The sequence below is a fragment of the Neovison vison genome, chromosome 5, assembly GCF_020171115.1.
Source record: "Neovison vison isolate M4711 chromosome 5, ASM_NN_V1, whole genome shotgun sequence".
Lineage (NCBI taxonomy): Eukaryota > Metazoa > Chordata > Mammalia > Carnivora > Mustelidae > Neogale > Neogale vison.
Window position 1 is genome coordinate 145,486,536 of NC_058095.1, and position 23,140 is coordinate 145,509,675.

General features: G+C 35.4%; 1 pseudogene; it reads right to left on the reverse strand.

The window, feature by feature from the left end:
• Positions 1-2,514: 2,514 nt before the first annotated feature.
• Positions 2,515-3,705, reverse strand: LOC122907889 (annotated as a pseudogene).
• Between the last annotated feature and the right edge of the window lie 19,435 nt (positions 3,706-23,140).

Sequence of the window (23,140 nt, forward strand, 5' to 3'; positions counted from 1 at the left end):
TATATATAAAAAGAAATATAGTAAATATTGACTGAATCAAAGATAATATATATTCAAAATTGATAGCAAAAAACATTTTATAAACTTGCCAAATAAAAATTGGACACAGCATTCTGGGAGAGTAATGAAAATATATTAAATTGGTGTTTTGTGGGCCACCTATCATTTCTATGGCCTATCATATCTATGGACCTATCATTTCTGTGGCCCATAAAACTTCCTTCTTTCCTTCCTTCTTTCCTATTAATTCATTTCACAATTTTCTGCACCAATCTGTTTCTTTCTTTTCTTTCCTGCCCATTGGGGCTTACTTTATTTTGATTTGTTATAAATTGTTAAAGAATGAAAGTAACTCCAGGGTCATTCGCTTAGCAAGTAGGCCCCAAATCTTGTTTTTACTCTTCCACAGAAATTTTCCATTATTCACTACCTCATTTCATTGCCTACACCAAGAGATAGGATGGTATTAGTGACCTGAAACTGAACTTCTGAGATTCTGGAAACTCCTGGGATCTCCCTTGTTCTTCTGACATGTATGTGTCCCTAAACTATTTAAGCTGAGATTTGTACCTTTGTATTCCAAATAAAACACATTCAAGTCTAATGGGATTTCACTATGGGAGAGCTTGAAAGAAAGATTGTCTAAGTGACTTTAATGTTAACACCAGGAAAATTTATTAAAATATAAAAAGAATCAGATCTTTCCTTTCATATCTTGGTATAGCCAAGAAACTCCTGGACTATACTAATCTATTTTTTTTAACTGCAGGTACCTCTTAGGGAACATCCCCCAACATGACAGAGTAATTCAATCTCCTTGTCTTAAGAATGTATGAGCGGGTATGACATGGTATGAAAAGTGATCGGACTCTCTCAGATGAAGGAATATAAATTAGAATACAAGTTTTAGAGAAGTTATATGTTTGTCTCAAACCCACATGGCCAAGACAAATTTTTATAGGAGAACCTGGGAGAGAAAAAAAAAATTGACTTTAATAAATGTTGCTGGAATGTGGGATTTATAGCCCTTTAAAAATTCAAGGACTTAATTGTGAGTAAAGCAGACATCATTTTGCTGTCATCAAAAACTGCAGTCTAGTGGAAGAACCACTTATTAAAAATAAGATGGTAAGTGTTACAATGAAGGACAAATGCAGTGTGCTGTAAATGAAAGACCTTAGTCTAGATAAATGTCCTCAGCATTTGCTTAAAAATAAAAACTTTGATCTTCTCATTGAAATCTAAAGAATGAAGTTTAGCTGACCAAAAAAAGAGAGAGAGAGAGAGAGAGAGAGAAAGAGAGAGAGAGAGAGAGGGAGAGTGAGAGAGAGAGAGAAAGAGAAGTCAAAATGGTTGGAGCAGAAGGAACAGTTTGTGTGATGGCCTAAGGCAGGGCGTACTGTTGCTCACTAGAGGAAATGAAGGACAGAGTGAAAGAAAGAACAGAAAAATGTTAGAGGTAAAGCTAAAAAGTGAAGTGCAAACCAGATAATGGTGGGCCTTGCACAGGTTAAAAGTGGGGAAGCCACTGAAAAATTATAAACAAGAAAGATGCAGTCAGATTTGCATTATCAAACAATTGTTTTTCCTGTACTATAGAAAAAAGATTTGCAGAGCAGAAAGAAGTGGGACCATTTGGAAGAGTGTTGCATTAATCAGGGAACAATAGGTGATCCCTTGGATTAGGATTCTGGCAGAAAAAATGTTGAGAGATGCAGAGTCTGAGAGCTATTTAAGGAGGCAAAATCAATAGAGCATCAGACCTCGCTGATACAGGGGACAAGAGAGATGGGAGACTGTCTTGAAGGATTCTCAGGTTTCCAACTTGTCCAATTGGATGGATGCTAGTATCGTTCATTCAGATAGGAGCCATTAGAGGAAGACACTGGAAGTTCACTATTGAACATGGAAACATACAAATAGGCAGTTATCTGGATATCTGGGGCTAGAATTCAAAAAGACTGAGATGCAGACACCTATGTACATATTTCTCACGACGGAAGCTATGGGCATGGTGTGAACACTTAACTGAAGGACGCTGAGTGAGAAATATCATATGACCTATGACAAACTGCAAAGAAATTCAACAGTGAGGTATTGGATAGGAAAGAAAAAAAAAAATGGACCATCCATGTGGTAAGAAGGGAAAATTAGAGCATAAGAGGAAGGCCTGGAGACCGTGGTATAGAATAAACCAAAGTAATATGCTGCCATTTTTATTACTGTTGTTATTATGAATATTAGTTTATTTAGAGACAGTGGTTTAATGTTAGCTCAGAGGTAGTACAAAGTTTTTCTGAAATAATAGGCAAGGGGAAAATTGGAAAACATTCCCCGGACTTAGAGATACGAAGAATGGGGATGCAGAAAGGAAGAGCTCTATAAGCAGAGGAGAGAGTAGACAGATTGGAATGGAGCGAAGAATGAGAGCATGCTGAAGAAATCGCTTTCCTCCCTTCTTTCTTTTAATTTTCATTTAAAAAAGTGTTTAGAACACATAAAACAAGGCAACATTTATTCTTTCTTCTCGTCTTCCCGTGTGGGGTCCGTTGGTGGCTCCTCCCTTGCTGCTCTCTGAGACAGCCTTACGACCGCTGGGCTCCTCCTCAGCCATCTGGTCCACCCCCTCCTGCCCACTCTCATTGTCTTCAGGAGTAGGTGTGCCTTCCTCAGTGTTCTATTGGCTTTCTGTCACTTCTTCTACCTCCTCTGTCTCCACTGGGATACGCTTGTGCTCCTTCTGTTCCACAGTCTTACTAGCAGCTTGCTCTCCCTCCAGAACCATGCTGCTCTGACGGCCTTCAACTTGCTGGGCCATCTCTCTCCTCTTCCCTTTCCTCCTGCCTTTTTCGAGCCTGTTCCTCTGTCTGTGCAATTTCAGGGGCAATTTTTTTCCAACCCACATCTACTTTCAAACTGCACCCACTTCTATGTCCATTGTTAGAAGAATCTATTCTTTCCAGGAATTTCGTCTTCTTTTCCTGGTGTTGCTCCTCTGCTTGAAAAAGATCAGCTGCTAGTTTTTGCTGTTGAGCTATTAAGGACTGGACTTGCCTTCTAGGTGTTGTGGCAGCCGACCAAACGTCTGACACCACACTCTTCCTGTGGATTTCACTGATGAGGTGTTGGTGTCTCTGGAAATGGACAGTGACTGTATGCTTTGCTGAAAGCCATCGTCATAATCATTTGCATCTTCTGCAGAATGCTCACATATGGATCTCCTTTCTCCACGCGAGGCTGTCTCTGTCGACTTTCTTGCTCCAGAGCAGCTTCTATATGACTTTTTGCATTTATGTAAGGAAAGTATGCAGGGAACTTAAAATAGACCTTCATAGATGTATGTTCTGCTTTGTATTCATTCACACAGTCTCATTTTTTCCATTGGTGAGATCTTGCCACATGCCACCAATAATCTGGCCAAACTCCCACACCTTTGGGTCAGGATCGGAAGCTTTTGCTTGGTCCCAGAACTTTCTGCTATATCTCATGTGAGGCATCAGCTGAGTATCTGGTGGACTTGGGTGTTTTGAAATGGTAATACCAAAGGATGTTGAGCTGGTTGTCGGTGACTGAGATCCCTCTCAGCCTGCAGTTGTTGTAAGGGTGATGACTGTATGGACTGTATCCCACAAATCCAGGTGTGCTGGACATTTGTGTTGCAGGAGCTAGGATGGGAAGTGGGGCATAAGATGGTGTTTTTGACATTTTGGAAGATTAAGTTCTCAGTTCCCTAAGAATGAATCTGAGATACGGTGGGCATAAAAAGTGCCCACAGCTCTGCCTTCATTTCCCGTTCGTGATGATGAAGAAATTTCTTAAATTGGGCCCTGAAGGTAAGAATACAGGGTGGTAGTTGGGTAGTAAATTGACTTTGGAAAAAAGATTTATTTATTTATTTATTATTATTACTATTATTATTTACATTTAGAAAGATTACAGCCTGTTTCAGCACTAGTGGGAAAAATATACTTGATCTAGCCAAAAGGCTGAAAAGCGAGACCAGTGGAAAAGATAAATAGTAAGACATAATACATAGAAAAATGAGTGATCTGGCCAAGAGGAGGCAGGGGTAGCTAAATGCAGAATTTCTTTGTTCCTGAGAAGAAGTGCAAAAGAGAGGCAGTTATATATCCTAAAAGTGAATGTTTAAGTCACTCCATAGTTCTTTCTAAATGTTCATATAGATTAACTCACTCAATCCATAGCCATACATAGGAGAAGCACTGATAACCACATTTTATGGATAAGAGATTAAGTAAATTATCAAAAACCAGTTTCATAGGGAATGCAACCAGGAAAGAAACCTGGAAAGACTGACTCCAGTGTTAAGTGGTTAGCCATTGCCCTATGTCATCTCTCTATCTGACCTTACAATCTTCCAGCTAATTTGTGAGAACTCTGAGGGGAGCCTGTCTGCCTCATGACCTCCACAGCCTTTTAGTAAAGACAAATTGAATCCTTGAAATGAAATACATATTAGTCCAATACTTTAGATAAACAAAATTTTAGAAGAGATGAGAAATGACCTCAGTTTTATTTATAGTAAATGGAAAAAGACCAAATTTGAACCCAAATCTGTCTAAATTTAAAGCCATTGACCTTTTCCCTTGCCAAGATGAATGATTTTCAAGTTCTGGTTGAAAGCTGCTTCCTGCTGATCGTAGTTACTCCAAGATTAATCTCTCAACCCTGATTTAAAAGAAAGACTTTCTTTTTTCCCCTTTAGAGCCTACTACAGTAATTCAAATTTGTTGCCCTCCTCAGTGCTCCCTATTACCCCATACCTACTTCAATCACAACACCCATCTTTGCATTGTAATAATCTGGTTAATTATGAAACAAGATAACTGTTAACACTTTTTTTTTTTTTTTTTTAATGAGAAAGTCTACCAGCTGCTAAACTTAGTCTTGCTGAAAATAACCAGGAGCAGATCTTGTAGTTTATCAAACATTACTTACCTCAGTGTCTCAGCTTTTCAAAGGCATTGGGTAGATGGTATGAAATCCTAGGACTTTGACAAAATCTAAGTCTTAAATTTGTGTTGAATGGCTGCAATCTGAGACCCAATGCTACAGTAACATTTTGTGTGGGGAAAAGGAGCAACGTCTTTATGTTCTTCGGTAAAGAAAGACCCCACCCACCCACCCACCCAGTACACCAGAGGAGGTTCACAGGATGGGGTGTGTACTCTGAGCTGATTGGGGCATGGTGAGGTTTGCGGATTCTTGTGGGGATCTTAGTCTGTATCTAAGACTGAAACACTTCTGAAGCTCACTGACAATGGCTGAACATCAGGGTAGGCAGGTAATAGCTGAACATGGGGGAAAGTAATGAGAAAAATCTGAACTAGTCCTCACTTAGAGTGAACAGGAGTGAACAGGTTTCATCTTCTTTACTGGCCAGGACCAGGTCTAGGAAATGTGTTCTCTTTGACAGTGAGAAATGTGTACTCTTTGACAAACCTCTGATTCTCTTACCCTGGCACTGAAAGCCACGCCCCCACTCCCTATCCACTAACTGATGCAAATTTCTTGGACTGAGCCTGTGGCAGGACACTGTAAAAGCTAAAGGAGGGGTTAACTGAGAAAATAAAGATCATTAATAGCTAACCAGGGCAAAAGGATTTTCTTTTGCTAACTCCTACTCCAGTGTGCGAAGCCCCTGTAGATTTATTTTTGCCCCTTCTGTCTTGCAAACGTCTGCTGAGAGTGGATCTTAATTGTATAAGAAAGACAGGGGAGGTGAACCATGAGAGACTATGGACTCTGAAAAACAATCTGAGGGGTTTGAAGTGGCGGGGGGGTGGGAGGTTGGGGTACCAGGTGGTGGGTATTATAGAGGGCACAGCTTGCATGGAGCACTGGGTGTGGTGAAAAAATAATGAATACTGTTTTTCTGAAAATAAATAAATTGGGAGAAAAAAAAAAAAGACAGGATGATGTGTAGCATATGCATTTTTATTTTGGCTGGTAGGCTCACGTGGCTCTATCTCTAAATGACTGCAATGGCTATTTTATGGGACTTGGAACACGATGCTAGGAATGTTACAGATATTACCTCGTTTAATACTTAACAGAACTCTGTATGATATGTACCTGCTATTTGTTAAAACCTGAGACTTTGGCATTAAACTACGTGGACAGCATCACATAATTATATTGATAAAATCAGTATTGAATCAGACTTAAAATATAAGCAGTTCAGTTACAGAAACTGTACTCTTAATCCTAAACATAGTTTTGTGCCTTGTCGAAAGGACCAGGCTGAAACTATTTTAAGTGGACTGTGGGTAAAGCAAAATGTCCTTCACTATCAATCTTTTAAGCATAAAAGCCTTGTATCATCTCATAGGTAAATTATATTTTAGACACAGAATAAAGATAAGTTAGGAAATTAATACTAAAATTTCAACGCTGCTTCAGAACTGTGGTTTTTGAACATATATTTAGTAACTTCAATAACCTATTTTTTATTTTGCATCAGTAATTTGGAAGAGACAGTATGGTTAGAAACTGTGTAATTTGAAAATTAATCTTAGCCAGTAGTGGATAAACAACGTTTATTGAGTCTTTCTTGAAGGAGTACAACATCATTTAACTCTTTCCATGGCCTCTCTTTCCTAAGCCATACACACAAGTGGAGAAATTACACAAATAAAAATTGGTCGGTAGCCTGTAAGTCTTCCCTGAACTGAATTAAAAAAATAAAATATTCTTGTATAAGGTCTAAAGATGTCTTACACCCACCCCCTCCCCAACACCCTACCCCGTCTTTCCTTCTTTTTTTCTCTCCCTCTCAGATAGAAGGTACGTGGTCCTAAGCAGCGGAGGTACAGCGGATGTAGCCTTGCAGAGGTCAACCAGCTGCTTTTGTATCTTCCCGCATTTCCAGGGAAGAAAAGCATTGTGCTGTGTTTTGAATTAGAGTACGTCACCAGGAAATTACTGAAAACTAAAAATTATAATTCAGATTAAGATAAGGGGGAAATTAATTGGACACGAATCAATAGTTGCTTAGAAATGACACATCTTTTTCTTTATAGTTTTCTTCCTTCTGGTCTCTGTCCAATCTTTCAGGCCGTCCCCTTTCTCCTTGATTAAACACTGAATCCTGAGTAGGCTGCACACACTGTCGTAGGTACCTATCTCTTGAGGAGTTGAGGTTCAGCTGAGAAGGAAAACATAGGCAAATACATTGCAGAAGAGGGTTAAGTGTTTTACATAAAGAAAATATTGCACAGTGGATGTTCAGTTGTATCTCCTAGCATTTCAGAAAAGGTGGTGCTGTTCTGAATCAGCATTGTTTGATGATTGAACACTAACAAAAGGAAATAAAAGGGTGTGATTTTAATTCAAAGCTACCATTTAAATTGTTGTATTTTGGATTCTAGAAACTAAGAGCTAAATTTCATCCCCTTCCCAACTGGAAGAGGTGATTTGATCAGGCAAATCCAGGAAGAATTTTTTTTTAAATCTCTTTTTTTATAAAAAGGACTGTGCCATATTTTTCCATTTCAGTGATTATTCTAATGGAGAAATTTTGATGATGTTTAATAAATGCCATTACTTACATTTACATAGCACTATGTATCTATGTTGACATTCTTTCTGAAACCTTTCAAAGTGAACTAATTAAATAATTTGATATTTTCAGTAAAGTTCCATTATTTCAAAGCATTCTGAAAGCATGTTTATAGCAAATTACTGAAGACTAATTCTAACTAGGATTGGTCTCCTAATGATTAATTCTGTGTGCTTCCCATTGGCCTAGTGTTAGGCCAATACTAGAGGTTTTTGATTTTCAGATTATTTTTAACATAATGCCTTAGGTGGTAGTTCGCCTTCACAAAGTCCCACAAACTAGGTGGCTTAAACAATAGATTATTATCTCACAGATCACAATAGATTATTATCTCACAGCTCAAAGGCGTTGACAAGTTTGTTTCCTTCTGAGGGGTGTACAGAAGGATGTGTTCTAGGCCTTTCTCCTTGGCTTGTAGATGGCTGTCTTCATGTATATATGTTCCCCTGGTGTGTGCCTGTGCAAAAATTTCCACCTCTTATAAAGATATCAATTATATATGATTATGACCTACTCTATAGATCTCTCATTAACTAATTACATCCCCAAATCCTATTTCTAAATAAAGTCATTTTCTGAGGTATTGAGAGTTAAAACTTCAATGCATAATTTTTGGGGAGGGGCGCTCTATGTAACCATTGAATACCATTGAGTCTTGTAATTCAGTCCTTCTTTTAAAAAATGTAGGAATAAATTCAAAATAATGTCCTGATCTTTGGATCTTTGGCATCTCATTAATATACAGACAACAAATGAACATTTTTACAGACCAAGTCTACTTTTCACTGCCCATATATGATCATAAGGCATTTTTTTTTCTACAGTATCCCTTGTACTCATGTGGACATTGGTAATTTAGACCTGATGATTTAATATGCAGTATAATATCAAATAGGTCTTGTTTAGTTGTGCTTTATGTCTGGATGTTGGGTGGAAGGGAGATAGATGTAGAGGGGGTTATCATGTGTTTGCTGACTGAACAAATTACGTTTTTTGTTTTGTTTGTTTGTTTGTTTTTAAAGATTTTATTTATTTATTTGACAGACAGAGAGATCACAAGTAGGCAGAGAGGCAGGCAGAGAGAGAGAGTAGGAAGCAGGCTCCCTGCTGAGCAGACTCAATCCCAGGACACTGAGATCATGACCTGAGCGGAAGGCAGAGGCTTAAACCACTGAGCTACCCTGGCGTCCCAGTTTGTTTGTTTTTAAGTAGGCTCCACACCCATCATGGAGCCCAGTGTGGGCCTTGAACTCAAGACCCTGAGATCCAGACCTAAACTGAGATCAAGGTACTGAGCCACTCAGGTCCCCAACAATTTACTTTTCAGTTAGTTTTGGTTCTGGCAGATTATTTCCAAGATTACTTCCAGATTACTACCTTAAAAATGTCCTGAATGGAATATTTTGCTTTCTCTCAACCGACTCCGCCCCCAAACTCCAAACCTGCAGACTACATAAATATAAAACAAATAATAATTTTATATATAAGTTAAAGCTCTTTTCAGAGTTTTAATAGTGTTTTTACCATATTGACTTTATCATCTAAGTTGTAGTAACTTTTCGCTTTACTAATGTATCTTTTAGGATGGAAGCTGAAGATATAAAAATATAAAAAGACCAAGCGGAAGAAATCAGAGGTGGCAAGGCCCTGGGTATGAACCAGGGCTGGACCTCTTTCTCCCCTTGCCCTGGCTTGCAGAGAAAGCCAACTTCGTGCAGTGTGGCCATGTTTTCCCATCACCTCTTCTTCCTCCCAGTTTATGACTCTTAACATTTTGTTTATGATTGCATTCAATATTATTTTTAAATCTTTTATTTATTTCTCAATTCAGTGTCTTTATGATCCCTTTTTTCTATAGCTGTGTTCTTTTATATACATAAAATATCTCGGAAAGCACTCTTTATTACAGCTTAATTAAACTGAAATTAAGACAAAGTACACAATTAAAACATTTTCCCAGGCTCTTCAGTCTGGAATGTAGACTTTATGCTGACCTTAATTCAGTGTATTTAAAATTAAGCACAAGCTTTATTTCTGGACCTTATGTAATTTCAGAGATGAATGTTAGTAATGTAACATAGATTGATTTGAACTCATGTTCTCTCTCAAGTTATAAAGCCTGTCAGGGATGAGACTGAAACCTTACGCATTCACTGCTTTTACTACGGGCAAATTGCTCAAATTCTCCAGACTTCAGTTCTCTTACTTGCAATATAAATATAATAATGACTACTTCATAAGTCTGTGCAGGAGTTAAGAGAGATGACAGATGCAAAGTGCCTGGAATGTTGTTTGTTTTCTCTAAGTGCTTAGTAAGACTGTTACCAAAAGTCTCAAAAGTTTTTCTCTCCCAGGCACCTGGGGTTAAACCTCTACCTTCTGCTCTGGTCATGATCTCAAGGTCCTGGAATAAAGCCCCAAATCAGGCTCTCTGCTCAGTGGGGAAGCTGCTTCCCCCTCTCTCTGCCTGCCTCTCTGCCTACTTGTGATCTGTCTGTCAAATAAATAAATAAAATCTTAAAAAAAAAAAAAAAGTTTTTCTCTCCATCTTCTCAGTTCAAACCATCTAAGAACATTCTCTTTAGCAAGTTACTTATACCATGTCCAGGCATAAAAATTATCTCACTAAATTTCCTTTTCATTCCAAGGGCCTGATCTTAGCTTGCTTTCTTAAAAACCTTGTGAATATTTTTCAATACTTGTATTTTTCTCTCTGAGCCTCGGTTTACACATCTATAAAATGGTGATAATAATCATGTCTAACAGCACTATTATGATTGGTTTTGAAAGTAAATTATAAAGCACTATACATATACATATATATATATATATATATAGTGCCATATATATAGGCACTATATATTAGGCACTATATAATATAGGCACTATATTATTAGGATACATATATATATAATTGATGGCCATTTTTTGTTCCAATATAGTAAAAATAACAAGTAAGCAAAATGGAGTGTGAGGGACAGATGACTTTTACCCAGAAATATTGAGAAAAATATATGTGCCTACTTAGCTAACAAGCATAAATTAATAGGTAAGTGGAAGCTCTCTACCAATCACCATGATTTCATCAGGTGTTATTGTAGCAGATTTGACCTAAGTTAGCATTACAATTCAAGCCACGTGTGCTTACCTATATAATTATGAACATTTCAAGGTTAATTTCTCCAAAATTACATTTCTTCTCTTATGTATTTTTTAATGTATAAATGGTTACCAGACAAATGGGACACACATTTGAGCTTTGTCCAACTTTACATATCAGGCTTGGAACCTTGAGTCACTGATGTATACATTAGTCTAATATATATAAACATGAGGGTTATTATCATTTTAAATATAGATGCTGTTGTGTTTTTGATACTCAATGGTACATGAAGTCATTTTTATTTAGGCTGAGAATTGGGGTAACATAACTTCTTTCCTAAAAACTAGAAAGTCAAATTTGCTCACTGAGCAATTGTGTTATTGAATATATCTTTCTTCTTCATACATATATATTTTTCTTCATAAATATTTTAAGTATTAGTTTGTAAAAATCTATCAACAGTTCTAAAATAGCATTTCCAAGGTATAGACATACTCAGTGAACCTTGAGGATAAGCTGTTATTGATGAAGAAATTAAATGCAGAAATATCTAGTAAAAATTTGTGAAAAATGATTATGTATTTATAGTTATGTTATTAACTTGTGTAATGTTTTTTATTGAACAAGAATGAAGCTTTCCAGGTTTCAAAAAGAGGGATCAGAAACTGGAATCAAATATAGTTTATTTATGATACATATACATGTATCATAAATAATTATATGTATTTATGTATTACATATAAATATATATTTATATATATAATAAAAACTAAGAGAGTCAAGGACATTTCAGAACTAAAAATGGAGAACCCACTCATGGTAACAGTATGAAGTTAGGAACAAGACTTAGTAGGTATTAACAAAGGAAAGGCTTATAAAATTAGGTCAATTCATTTGTTAATTGCTTTTTCTTTTAAAAGGTCTTTTGGGAGACTTTAATATAATAGTTATTTTAAGAATAAAATACCTTTCTTCTCCCATTCTCATATTTGATCATTAAATTTTTTAGTATCAAGGGAAACTTATCATTTGCACTTTGAATCAGCTAAATTATATGAATAAATTATCTGTAACAAAGAGCTCACATGTTTCTAGACATAATATCTGTCATGTTAATGAGTTCCAAAATAAGAGATGATTTGGAATATATATACAAATAGATTATATGATACTTATTTTCTCTTGCTTTTCAGTGGTCTACATGGGTTATTAGGATATGTAGGTCCAAAAATGGAATGAATTGTTTTGGAATTCACCATAACATGTTTAATTGACATGCTTAAGGAGAGTACTGATCTTCTGCTAAAATTATTAAGAATAAACATTAATGATAGCCATGAGGAAGCCAAGATATTTATATTGGTATCTTCTCAGAAATACCATATATAACAACATTTAGTATTAAAGATATAATGTCTTTCATGAAAAAAACCCATATTGTGATATCATTATAATAAAGAAAAAAAGAAAGATTGAAAATAACAAAATCTGTATACAATATCTATCTTTAATGTTAGTAAATTATAATTCATATTATCTATTTAGTAATATATATGCTTTAAGTAGTTCCTCACTTCCAGGATTTAAACTACATGCTCAGGGACTCTCTGTCTTATCCTTGATTGTGTATCCCAATTACACAGATCAGGACCTGTCACTAAGTCAATATGCAATAAATGGCAACTGATAATTAACATTCCCATTTTTATAAAATTGAACAAAAATTTAAAGAATGTACAATATGATCAAGTTAACTGTTAATAAAACTACTTGTTAGCATTAATTAAAACTTTAAAAACTGCATTTATAGGCATATATATCATATGTTTTGATATATATGTATTTTAAAATTTTTGCAATAAATTGCAACACATAGAAAATGCATTTGTGAACACCTGGGTTGCTCAGTCAGTTAAGTGTCTGCCTTCTGCTCAGGTCATGATCGCAGGGATCCTGGGATTGATCCCTACATCAGGCTCCCTGCTTGGTGAAGAGTCTGTTTCTTCCTCTTCCTCTGCCCCTCCCCCTGCTAGTGCTCTCTTGCTCTCTCTCTCAAATAAAGAAATAAAATCTTTCAAAAAATGCATTTGACATTAAAAATAGGATTTATTATTGACCTTAGACTTGGCTCATTTTGTGCCGTATCTCTTTTTTGGCTCTTGTTCTTCTTCTTATTGTAGATAATAAAAAATAGCATGGATTTTTTTTTTAAAGATTTTATTTATTTATTTGAGAGAGAGAGACAGTGAGAGAGAGCATGAGCGAGCATGGATATTTTTAATCATGAAGGTGGCTTCTCTAGTTATTTTTGTCTTTTAAGTGACAGATATTTTTTACTGTCTAAATGGAAATAGACTGTCTTCGGAATTAGTGAGTTCTTTTTACTGGAACTATAAAAAACAAAGCTGGGAAATATATAATTTTGTACTGGATATACTGAGAGAGAATTTGTACATTAAGTATGAAATGGTACAGAAAATGATTTTCAAATTGCAGTCCATGAATTTCTAGGGATTCTTTTCTGGTTGTCAAGGGTTCTTTTGGGGAATGAAGGAAGAGCCAAGCAGAGTGTGCTCTGGGGCCTTCAACTTGTTTCAAGCGGCAGATTGATATTAACTACTTTAGGTACTGGAATTGCACAAAGGATTTATCCTGAAGAAAGTAGTACATGCTTATTTAAGTTCAATAACCACTGCATTAAAAACTCTTTGAGGTCCTTTTAAACTGGAAGTCCCATAATTCCACAAATATACAAGATACAGGTATCATTTGTTTGTATACATAAGCTATTATCACTTTCCTCTTTGAGTATATATCCCCATCCTTGAAGGAGAATTATATTAGCCTTCTCCAGTGAATCATAGAAAATGCAGGGTTTGAAAACACTGTTAATTTTGAAGTAGTTTTCAAAATCCTTACTTGGCTATATTCATAGAAACATTAAATATCTGTACAGTAAACTATGTATAAGAATAATATCACAAAATGTATATACTCTTTAGTAAAACAAATACATATGCATACATTTGACAATGAATGAAAAGATATTCTAAATGGGTAATAAGGAATTTTAAAACTGTAAGGTAATTACACAATACCTACTACTAAGGTAATGTGTGGAAATGCTATTCATTTTTAGTAGTTGGTTTTCATTTTTATTTTTATTTTTTTTAGTGGTCCGTTTTTGAACAATTTCAAAATTTTAGAAAAGTAGTAAGTACAACGCAAAGACTTTTTTCTTTTGTTTCTTTTTCTTCTCTGTCTCTCTCTTTAAACACAGGACTCACTACAGACTCCTTTCCAACCACACTCAGCCACCACAAAGACTATTTTTTCTTAAAATGTTGAGAGTATATTGCTAAGCTGATGCCCTAACAACCCCAAATGCTTTAATATATATCTTATAGTTATGTACATGGCTCTCACATAATCACAGCACAAAAGTCACAATCTGAAAATTAACACTGATATGTCATATCCAGTTCATCCTTAAATTTCATTCAAATTTTGTCAGTTATCTTTACATAGTTTTTTGTAGCAAATTGATCAGGTTCAGAGTCATTGGTGGCGTTCCCTTGTCATGACTCTAGTTCCCTCCAAACTAGAATAGTTCTGTGTTTCCTTGAGTTTCATGATCTTAAAACTTTCCGAGCATAAGAAAATCATTTTGTAGAATGTTTCTCCATCTGAGTTTGTCTGATGCTTCTTCATGATTATCTATGCATGATTATCTTTTCCAGAAAAAACACAGAAGCTGGGCCACGTTCTCTTTGTGCCTTAGTAGGTGGCATGTGATTTTTATTTTTTCCTAATACTGATGATGATCACTTTGGATGGTTGGTTAAGGTGATAGCCAGTAGGGTTCTCCGTTGTAGAGTTACCGTTATTTTGCTTTTATAATCGACAAGTATTTTGTAGACAAGTACATTGAAACAATGTAAATAGCCACCTTCCTCATCAAACCTTTGACTTCATCTATTTGTTTATTTATATCAGTCTGGGTTCATGATTATTATTTTGTTTAGTGAGTTAAATTAAATAATATTATTTATTTGGCCAGAAGAAGAGCCCCTTTAGCCTTATCACAGTCTGTGATCTCTCACACTGGTCGGGTTCTAACACCCAGCACCTGTAAACTACTCTAGCCCTCTGTGCCTCTCCAGCTCACACACATTTGTCCACATGTCTTAATCACTGTGCCACTGAAAAAAAATTTTTTTTTATTATTTATTTAAAATTCTTTATTATTATTTAAAATGTTGTGATCTCTGGGTGACTCAGTTGGTTAAGTGTCTGCTTTTGGCTCACGTCATGATCCCTGGGTCCTGGGATCAAGTCCTGCATCAGGCCTCTTGCTCAACGCGGAGCCTGCTTCTCCCCCTGCCTGCTGCTCCCCCTGTCTGTGCTCACTCTCTATTTCTTTCTCTCTCTCTCTCTCTCTGACAAATCAATGAATAAAATCTTTTAAAAATAATTTTAAAAAATAATAAAATGCCATTTGTTACTGATTTAGAAAGTTAAATACTTGTTAATAAACATTTTTGGGTTCTTTTAGAAACCAATGATTAGGATAATGGTGGTGGTGGTGGTGTGTCTGTAGGTGTGTGCATTTTCTCCCAATGAATAGGTGTGTTGCAGTTACAAATATTCTCTCACTCAGATTTATAGAGAACTAAAATGTGAAAAAAAATAGAAAAATACCATTGTGTAGTCAAATCTGAATATTAGCTATCAATCTACTGCTCCTTTGATAGTAGAGCCCTATTTCTATTCACAGCCTAAAAACATTAGAATCATCTTTGAATTCTCTCCTTTATCACTTACAAAATTCTGCTGGTTTCATATTTGCAGTATTTTACTTTTGCTTTTTTATTTACTTTCTGTGTTCTCTTTGTCATTCTTCTTTCCCCTAGTTTGCTGCAATGCCGCAGAACTGGTCTACCTCCTACAGCCTTTATGCCTTGATCTTACACTTGGCTACCGAATTAATATCTTCTGCTCCCCATTGCCAGGAAAAGAAAGGCATTCAACACCTTCTAGGCTCTCCTTTCTCACCTACCTTTTCAATCTTTTCTTTTCCACTCTTTTCTTTTATAATTGGCCACTCCAGCCAAATAAAAGGCCTATTGCTCCTTTTGGAAACTCCTGGATTTCCAGATCTATACCTTTTCATTTTCTTTTGCACAAACCACCCTCTTTTTAAATACTCCATTTTCTCAGCCATTCCTCAATACTTAGAGCCTCAGTCAAAGGCAATCTCCTCTATGAAATATTACATGACTTCCCTGGGTCATCTAGCCACATTTTTTGTAACCAAATTACATATACTATTTCCCACCATGTGTTTTATTTTTTAATTTATCAACCACTTTACATTTACAATGTGCCAAACACTATTTTAAGCCCTTTACAAATACTACTTAAATTCTCAAAACAACCTTATGATAGAGATATTGTTAATCTAATTTTAAAGATTGGAAAACCAATCCATAGAGGTTTTAAACAATACCAACTTGCACAATTTGATTATTGAGACCATGTATTTAAATTTTACGCAGTGTGGCTGATGTTACTTTTTTATAATTTTACCTTATTTACTAATTTATATAAAGAGAAAACTTAGGTCAGTCACTCCCCACCCGCAACAGAACCTAGTTCATTACATTGCACTTATAAGACCTCCTAAAAACAATTGTTTCATAAGCAAAAGTGCTAACATTTGAGCATATGTTACGGAGAAGTACTATTACTATTAATTTGCATTTCTTAGTTTATTTAATCCTTCGGTAGCCTATACAGTAGGTACTATTATAACATTTTTTTTTAAAGATTTTATTTATTTATTTGACAGAGAGAGATCACAAGCAGGCAGAGAGGCAGGCAGAGAGAGAGAGAGGGAAGCAGGCTCCCTGCTGAGCAGAGAGCCCGATGCGGGCCTCGATCCCAAGACCCTGAGATCATGACCTGAGCCGAAGGCAGCGGCTTAACCCACTGAGCCACCCAGGCGCCCACTATTATAACATTTTAAAGATTAAGAAGCTGATCTGAAAAAGTTTTAAGCTACTTATTTTTTTTTTTCACTATCTGTCCTAGGAAGTACAAATTGGGAACATTTGAATATGTGATCTTTGAGTCTTAAATAAGTTGTGTACATCTTAACCTTTTAAATAGATTGTCTTAGTTAACACTGGCAACACCCAGCTATGTAAATCAGGGAATGTTATCCCAATTTATAAATGGAAAAACTGAAGTTCAGACAAGTTGGTTACACTGAGCAGGATCATACATTTGTAATAAGCACATCTTGGAATTTAATTCATTTTCTGACTCTCAAATCTAAGAGTTTCACTTTAGCCCTTTCAACTCTCACATTTACTTCCCAAAAGAATAAAATGAAGGAAGAATTGTATTCTCACATGCCCTTTCCTCAAGTTAGCCTTTGGGAAACAAAGACCAGAGCACGAGCAATGCATTAGCAACCAAGGGAAACATTTCACCATATTCCTGGAAGGAAATGTAGTCTCCACAGAGTACAGAAATGTGAAACTAGCTTGCCTGCCCATACTGAACATCAGGTCTGTAACACACAGAGAAGTGGCAGACGTCTATGCAAAGCTTGAACAAACATTTTCTATACCACTGAGCATATTCGAGGCTTAAAAGCACTGAAAATAAGTTATATCCAAAATAATAACGGAAGCAGTTATGAAGATGTGATTGGGTGTATCATCTATTTCTCAGAATTTTATCTGACAAGTCAATTTAATTGCTGAACTGGGAAAACTCAGCACTTCTTCAAGATAATCTTTGGAAAAAGAAAAAAAGCATACCCAGACAAATCGATTTAATTGTTGAAGAAGAATGAGAAAGGAAACTAGACAAACAATGCAACAAAAACTACGGGCTTGAGTTGTAAACTTTATAAATGTAATAGCTGTCATAATTGGAAAAACTAAAATTAAGGTTGTGGCTCAAGAGATTTTTAAGAACACAGTATAAACCTTTACAAGTATTAAATATAATTTAACACTCCATCAATAGTAGTTCTTCTTAGCATACATTCTACCCAAAGTCAGAGGTTTCTAACACACTCTTATTAACAACACTTCTCTCTGTAGAGGTAAATCTCAAGGTGTGGGAGTGGCTAGAATCCGTTAGTGCATATTATATCTTCAATGGAAAAATAGTGGCATTATATTTCTTTTAACCTTTTATCTATCTTTAAAATTGAAAAAAAAAAAAAAAGCACAGTTAATATTCCTTCGGGAAAGTAGCCTTCTTTGATCCTAAACACTTTTATTCTCAAATCTAGCCTAGATTAGAGATTCCGTGCTCACATGACCCATTTTATACAATGAGGATGTTTCCTCATTTTTTGCTTCCATAATATACTATATTGATTATTTTTGTACCTATATTATAATAAGCCTGAGCAAAAATATACATAATTTTCCAATAGGTGGAACTGGAAGGACAAAAAATCTAATCATTTCAAAATATTAATAAATAGTAAAAATGTCTTTTCAAATATATTTCCTTAATTTATATTCTACTCAAATACATAAAAGTGCTAATTTTAAACTCCCTCAACAATATTAAATAAGATATGATCACATTTTTACTTTTTTTTTACTTTTTTTTTTTTAAGATTTTATTTATTTATTTGACTGAGAGAGAAATCACAAGTAGGCAGAGAGGCAGGCAGAGAGAGAGGGGGAAGCAGGCTCCCCGCTGAGCAGAGAGCCCAATGCAGGGCTCAGTTCCAGGACCCTGGGATCATGACCTTAGAGGAAGGCAGAAGCTTAACCCACTGAACCACCCAGGCACCCCACATTTTTACTTTAAAGATCTATTGGATGAACACTTGTATTTTGAATATCTCCATATTGTTTTAAATTCTATTCCTTAGATTATGAATTAAGTTAAATATTTTAAGAATATTTACCATCAAATTATATTTCTTCTTTGGAGAAGTGGTTGTTTGTATATTGTACTCACTCTTGCTTTATCTTATTTGTCTTTTTTATTATTTTTCAAGCTACTTTTGTAATTTCTAGATATTAACATTTTTAATTGAAATATGCTACAATTATTTTCTGACTTTTTATTTAAAAAAGATAATTATATGTTGTGCAAAAAGAGATGGTTTTATCTTTTTCTTTATAATATTTATGTTCCTTTGTCATTTTTCTTGTCATATTGTTTGTTGAGTAAATTAGGTGTATAATCGCTTGAAGCCATTATGTCAAAATGGCACTGTTTTTAGAATTTATATTTGGCATACCTGGGAGTAGAAAAAACTCATTACACCGTAATAAAAAGTGTTTTTTCAAAAGTGATACAACTTCTCAAGAGTATGATGTAGAAATAAATTTTACTAAACAGTCATTAGATGAGATAAGTCTGTAATCTAATGGCTTTCAATTTGTAGAATTCACTATTCCCCCTACATCTTGTAATTTTTATGCATAAACTTTAGAAACCCTATTTTCAAAATGGAATTCTGGCAGAAAGCATAGTTCTTGAAGTTTTTAAATCATTGAGAATGGTAGTAGAGTTTTCTGGGTCCAGCTGTTACTTTGAAATTCTATTAAAAAGTTTACATCAAACTTTTGACTATTGATTTTAGGATATAGATTATTTTTACATGAACCAATGATTTCATTAGGAATTGCAAAATGGTTACTTTCTAATTCAAAATTTCTTCATCAGTTATCATCACTTAAATGATTATTTCAAATGTAGTTAATTTAAGAATGTCACAATAAATATCTGATCTTTTCCTTTTGTTTAAAAAAATTTAGTATGTATGTATGTATGTGTGTATTTTGTGGGGGTTGTCAAATGATCTTTTATTGAAATGATTTTTCTGCATGGCTCTTAACAATCTGGGCATTCTACTTCAGCACAATTTATGTCATCTATGATGTCATGAGGGTGACAGCCATCACCATTGTAGTCCACAGATTGGGCAGTCCCAAGGATCTCTTTAATGGCTCCAAAGAGTTCTACTGCTAAAGAAGGGTGCTGCATTTTTTTTTTAATATTTTATTTATTTATTTGAAAGACAGAGATCACAAGTAGGCAGAGAGGCAGGCAGAGAGGGAGGAAGAAGCAGGCTCCTTGCTGAGCAGAGAGCCTGATGCGGGGCTCGATCCCATGACCCTGGGGTCATGACCTGAGCCGAAAGCAGAGCTTTAACCCACTGAGCCACCCAGGCGCCCAGGGTGCTGCATTTTTTGATCAATGTTGACAGTATCATCAAAAGTGGTATTTCCACTGTGCTTAATGTTTTTCTGCTTCCTTCTGTCTCTTGGCAGTTCCCTTAGGGCTTAGCTAATCAGGGCAGAGGCAGAGGGCACTGCTTCAATCTGGGCCTGTCTGTTCTGAATGGTTAATCTTCAGACCCTTCCAATCACCAGTTGCCTTGGCAATGTCATCAACAACATTCTTTGGAAGACAGACCCAGGGGGCCTATCTTTCCAGCCACAGCAGAGTGGTACCTACTTCTCACTGGTGAACCTCAGGTATACAACTTTGGTCTGGCTGGGGTTGAATTTAGGCAGCACAGTGGAGATGGCTGGTGTGGATTAACCCAGATTACAGAGGACCAAAGATGGTGGCACCTTTGCCTCCTTCCAGCTGAAAGCCCTTTTTTTGGTATTTAGAAAATTTTAGAGTAACTAGCTTGTGCTGCAAGTAATCCCCCAATATTGGTGGATGGGTTCATTGTTTTCAAACCCATCTTTATGTACTCTTGCATTTTCACATATTTGAAGTGTTTAATAATTGCTCCTTTTTTGCTTGAATTATACCATTTTAGGAAAGGGGGAGCTTCTTCCAGTTGGTTTTTGCATACTTATGGACACAACGCTTGAGATCTTATAATTTTCTTGTCATGTGGCACAAAAAGGTGTCCCAGGATCATCCCATATATCTCCTGCTCTAACTTCTTTTTTGAAAATGGGATTTAGAAATCATAATTTGAATAATGGAGGATGAGGACGGTTCATGTACCTCTTTCTTTTTTTTTTCCTAGACAGATGTAGAAAAAAAAATGTTTTAAAAAGGAATCACAAATGTATACTGGTATTTCCATTTCAAATAGGAGGTTACAAAATATTTCTTCATGCTTTTAGGACCAACCACAAGGTTAAGTTGTTTTAGTTGGGATGGCATTGTTGTCATTCTTGTAAAAGTAATAAGAAAGACAATAATTAAAGGCAACAATGACAATCAAATGTCTGCTGACTACAGCTAAATCCAAGGCTATATTTAAATTGTTTTTACTCTGAGAAATGTAATCAATGAACAGTACTATATACTATGTTAATTCTAGATATTCCCTAAGTGAAGTCCAACTTTGCTCCTATTATTAAAGGAATATTAAAAAGTAAATTTTTAAGCCTAGCCTTTGCCAATATCTGTTTACAATTTCTGAAAATAGAAGTGTATATTTTTTCAGTAATATACTCAAAGATTGATACATTTTATATACACATAACATGTTTTTCAAATTTTTTAATCGGCTGAGTCCTCTGTTGAGATGAAATTGTACACAAAAGCTTGATGTGCAAATGAATGAATGCAGATGAACTGTGGTTGGGAGGTTTTTATATAAATTTTTTTTCAGTAAAGTTGCATAGAGTTCTTCCACTCAGAGAACTGTATCACCAAAATCACTTTAAATAGAAAAATAAAATTTAAAAAAATAATGCTTTAGTTTTGAAATTAGAATAACTGGCGTCTAACTTGGTCATTCTACTTTCTAGTTTTGTACGTCAGGAAAAAATTATTTAATCTATCAGAGACATGACATCATTATGCATAAATTGAGAATCTCAGAAGAAGATTTTATTGTGTTTTCACAATAAAATCATAGGTTCAAAGATACTTTATATATTGTATGTTGCATATAAATAAGGATTGCAATTGTATATTGAATTATCATTTTCATTGACTATATATCCTATTTTTAATCCTGATACTACAAGATTACTAACCCTCCCCTTCCTCCTCCTCACAAGATATCTTACAGGATTGTCATATGCACTCAGTTCCCAAGTGAATCTAAAACAATTGTGAATACATAGCACTTCTGTCTTCTGGGTGAAAATATGAGGCTTTATTGATAGAAGATGTGCACTCTTGTTCTGACTAAATCATTCTCCTTGAGTTATTGTGTAAGCTGATGCAGTACTGTACCTATTGAGTGTGGTATTTAAGACCTAGGATATTTCACACAGTCCTATAAACTCATAACATTGCTATAATCTTTGCAGCAAGCAGCATATGCATAAGCTATTAAGAGAAATTTGGCGCAGGAGGTAATCTTACTCTCCAACATCATTTAAATCTTTGATAGTGTGTATATTTTACATGAAATAATAGAAGCAATGAAATCTCTGTCAGGATAATTTCACTCACAAGGCAACCTCACATTACAGACCTTGAAAAAAAGAAAAAGACATTTGAGAGGTGTGTCCTTGTAAGTATTATTTTTAGTATACCTGAGGTATGGGTTAAATGGGTTAGATGTCTAAATGTTTGGTTAATAAATAACACATTCAGAGACAGTGTAGATCCTGGTTACTATGCACTGCTACTAGCTCTAGTCCAGTCTCACCCCTGCTGTTAGCACACATTTGTGGAACTCAAAAAAAAAAAAAAAAAAAGGAAGTAAAATTATCCTGATATAGGCATTATAGAAAGATTATTATTTTGGAGTTACATTTTGGAAAAGTAAGAAGAATGAAGGATCACCAACTGAAAGCTCAATAAACATAAAAGTTTCCAAATTCACAGAATTTGTAGTGTGGCAACATTGAAGTACAGATAATTGAAATTTTTATTAATAACACTTTTAACACTTCAACAACATATTATTCTTCTTAATTATCTGTTCCCCAAGGGGAAAATAGAGGTAGGATCTTTCAGTAATGAAGTTGGGAGATTGTAATGTAAATACAAGGAAGGTGACAAAAGAAATCTGAACTGAGGAACCCCTGGGTAGCTCAGTGGGCTAAGCCTCTGCCTTCAGCTCAGGTCCCGGTCTCAGGGTCCTGGGATCGAGGCCCTGCATCTGGCTCTCTGCTCAGAAGGGAGCCTGCTTCCCCCTCTCCCTCTGCCTGCCTATCTCCTACTTGTGTGCTCTCTTTCTCTCTCTCACAAATAAATAAATAATCTTAAAATTAAAAGAAGAAGAAGAAGAAGAAGTCTGTCCTGATATTAGATGTAGAAAGAAATGACTACTTAACAACATTGTTCCTGGTGTTGTTTATCTATCATAATACCTGTTAGAAGTTTTGTGCCTTACCAAAATGCATTTTGATTATGGGTTATCATAATTCCAATAGTAAAGCTACTTTGTACATATGTCTTTGCATAATGTATTATTATTAGAAATATTTTATTTTTTTAAGGTTTTATTTATTTGTCAGAGAGAGGGAGAGAGA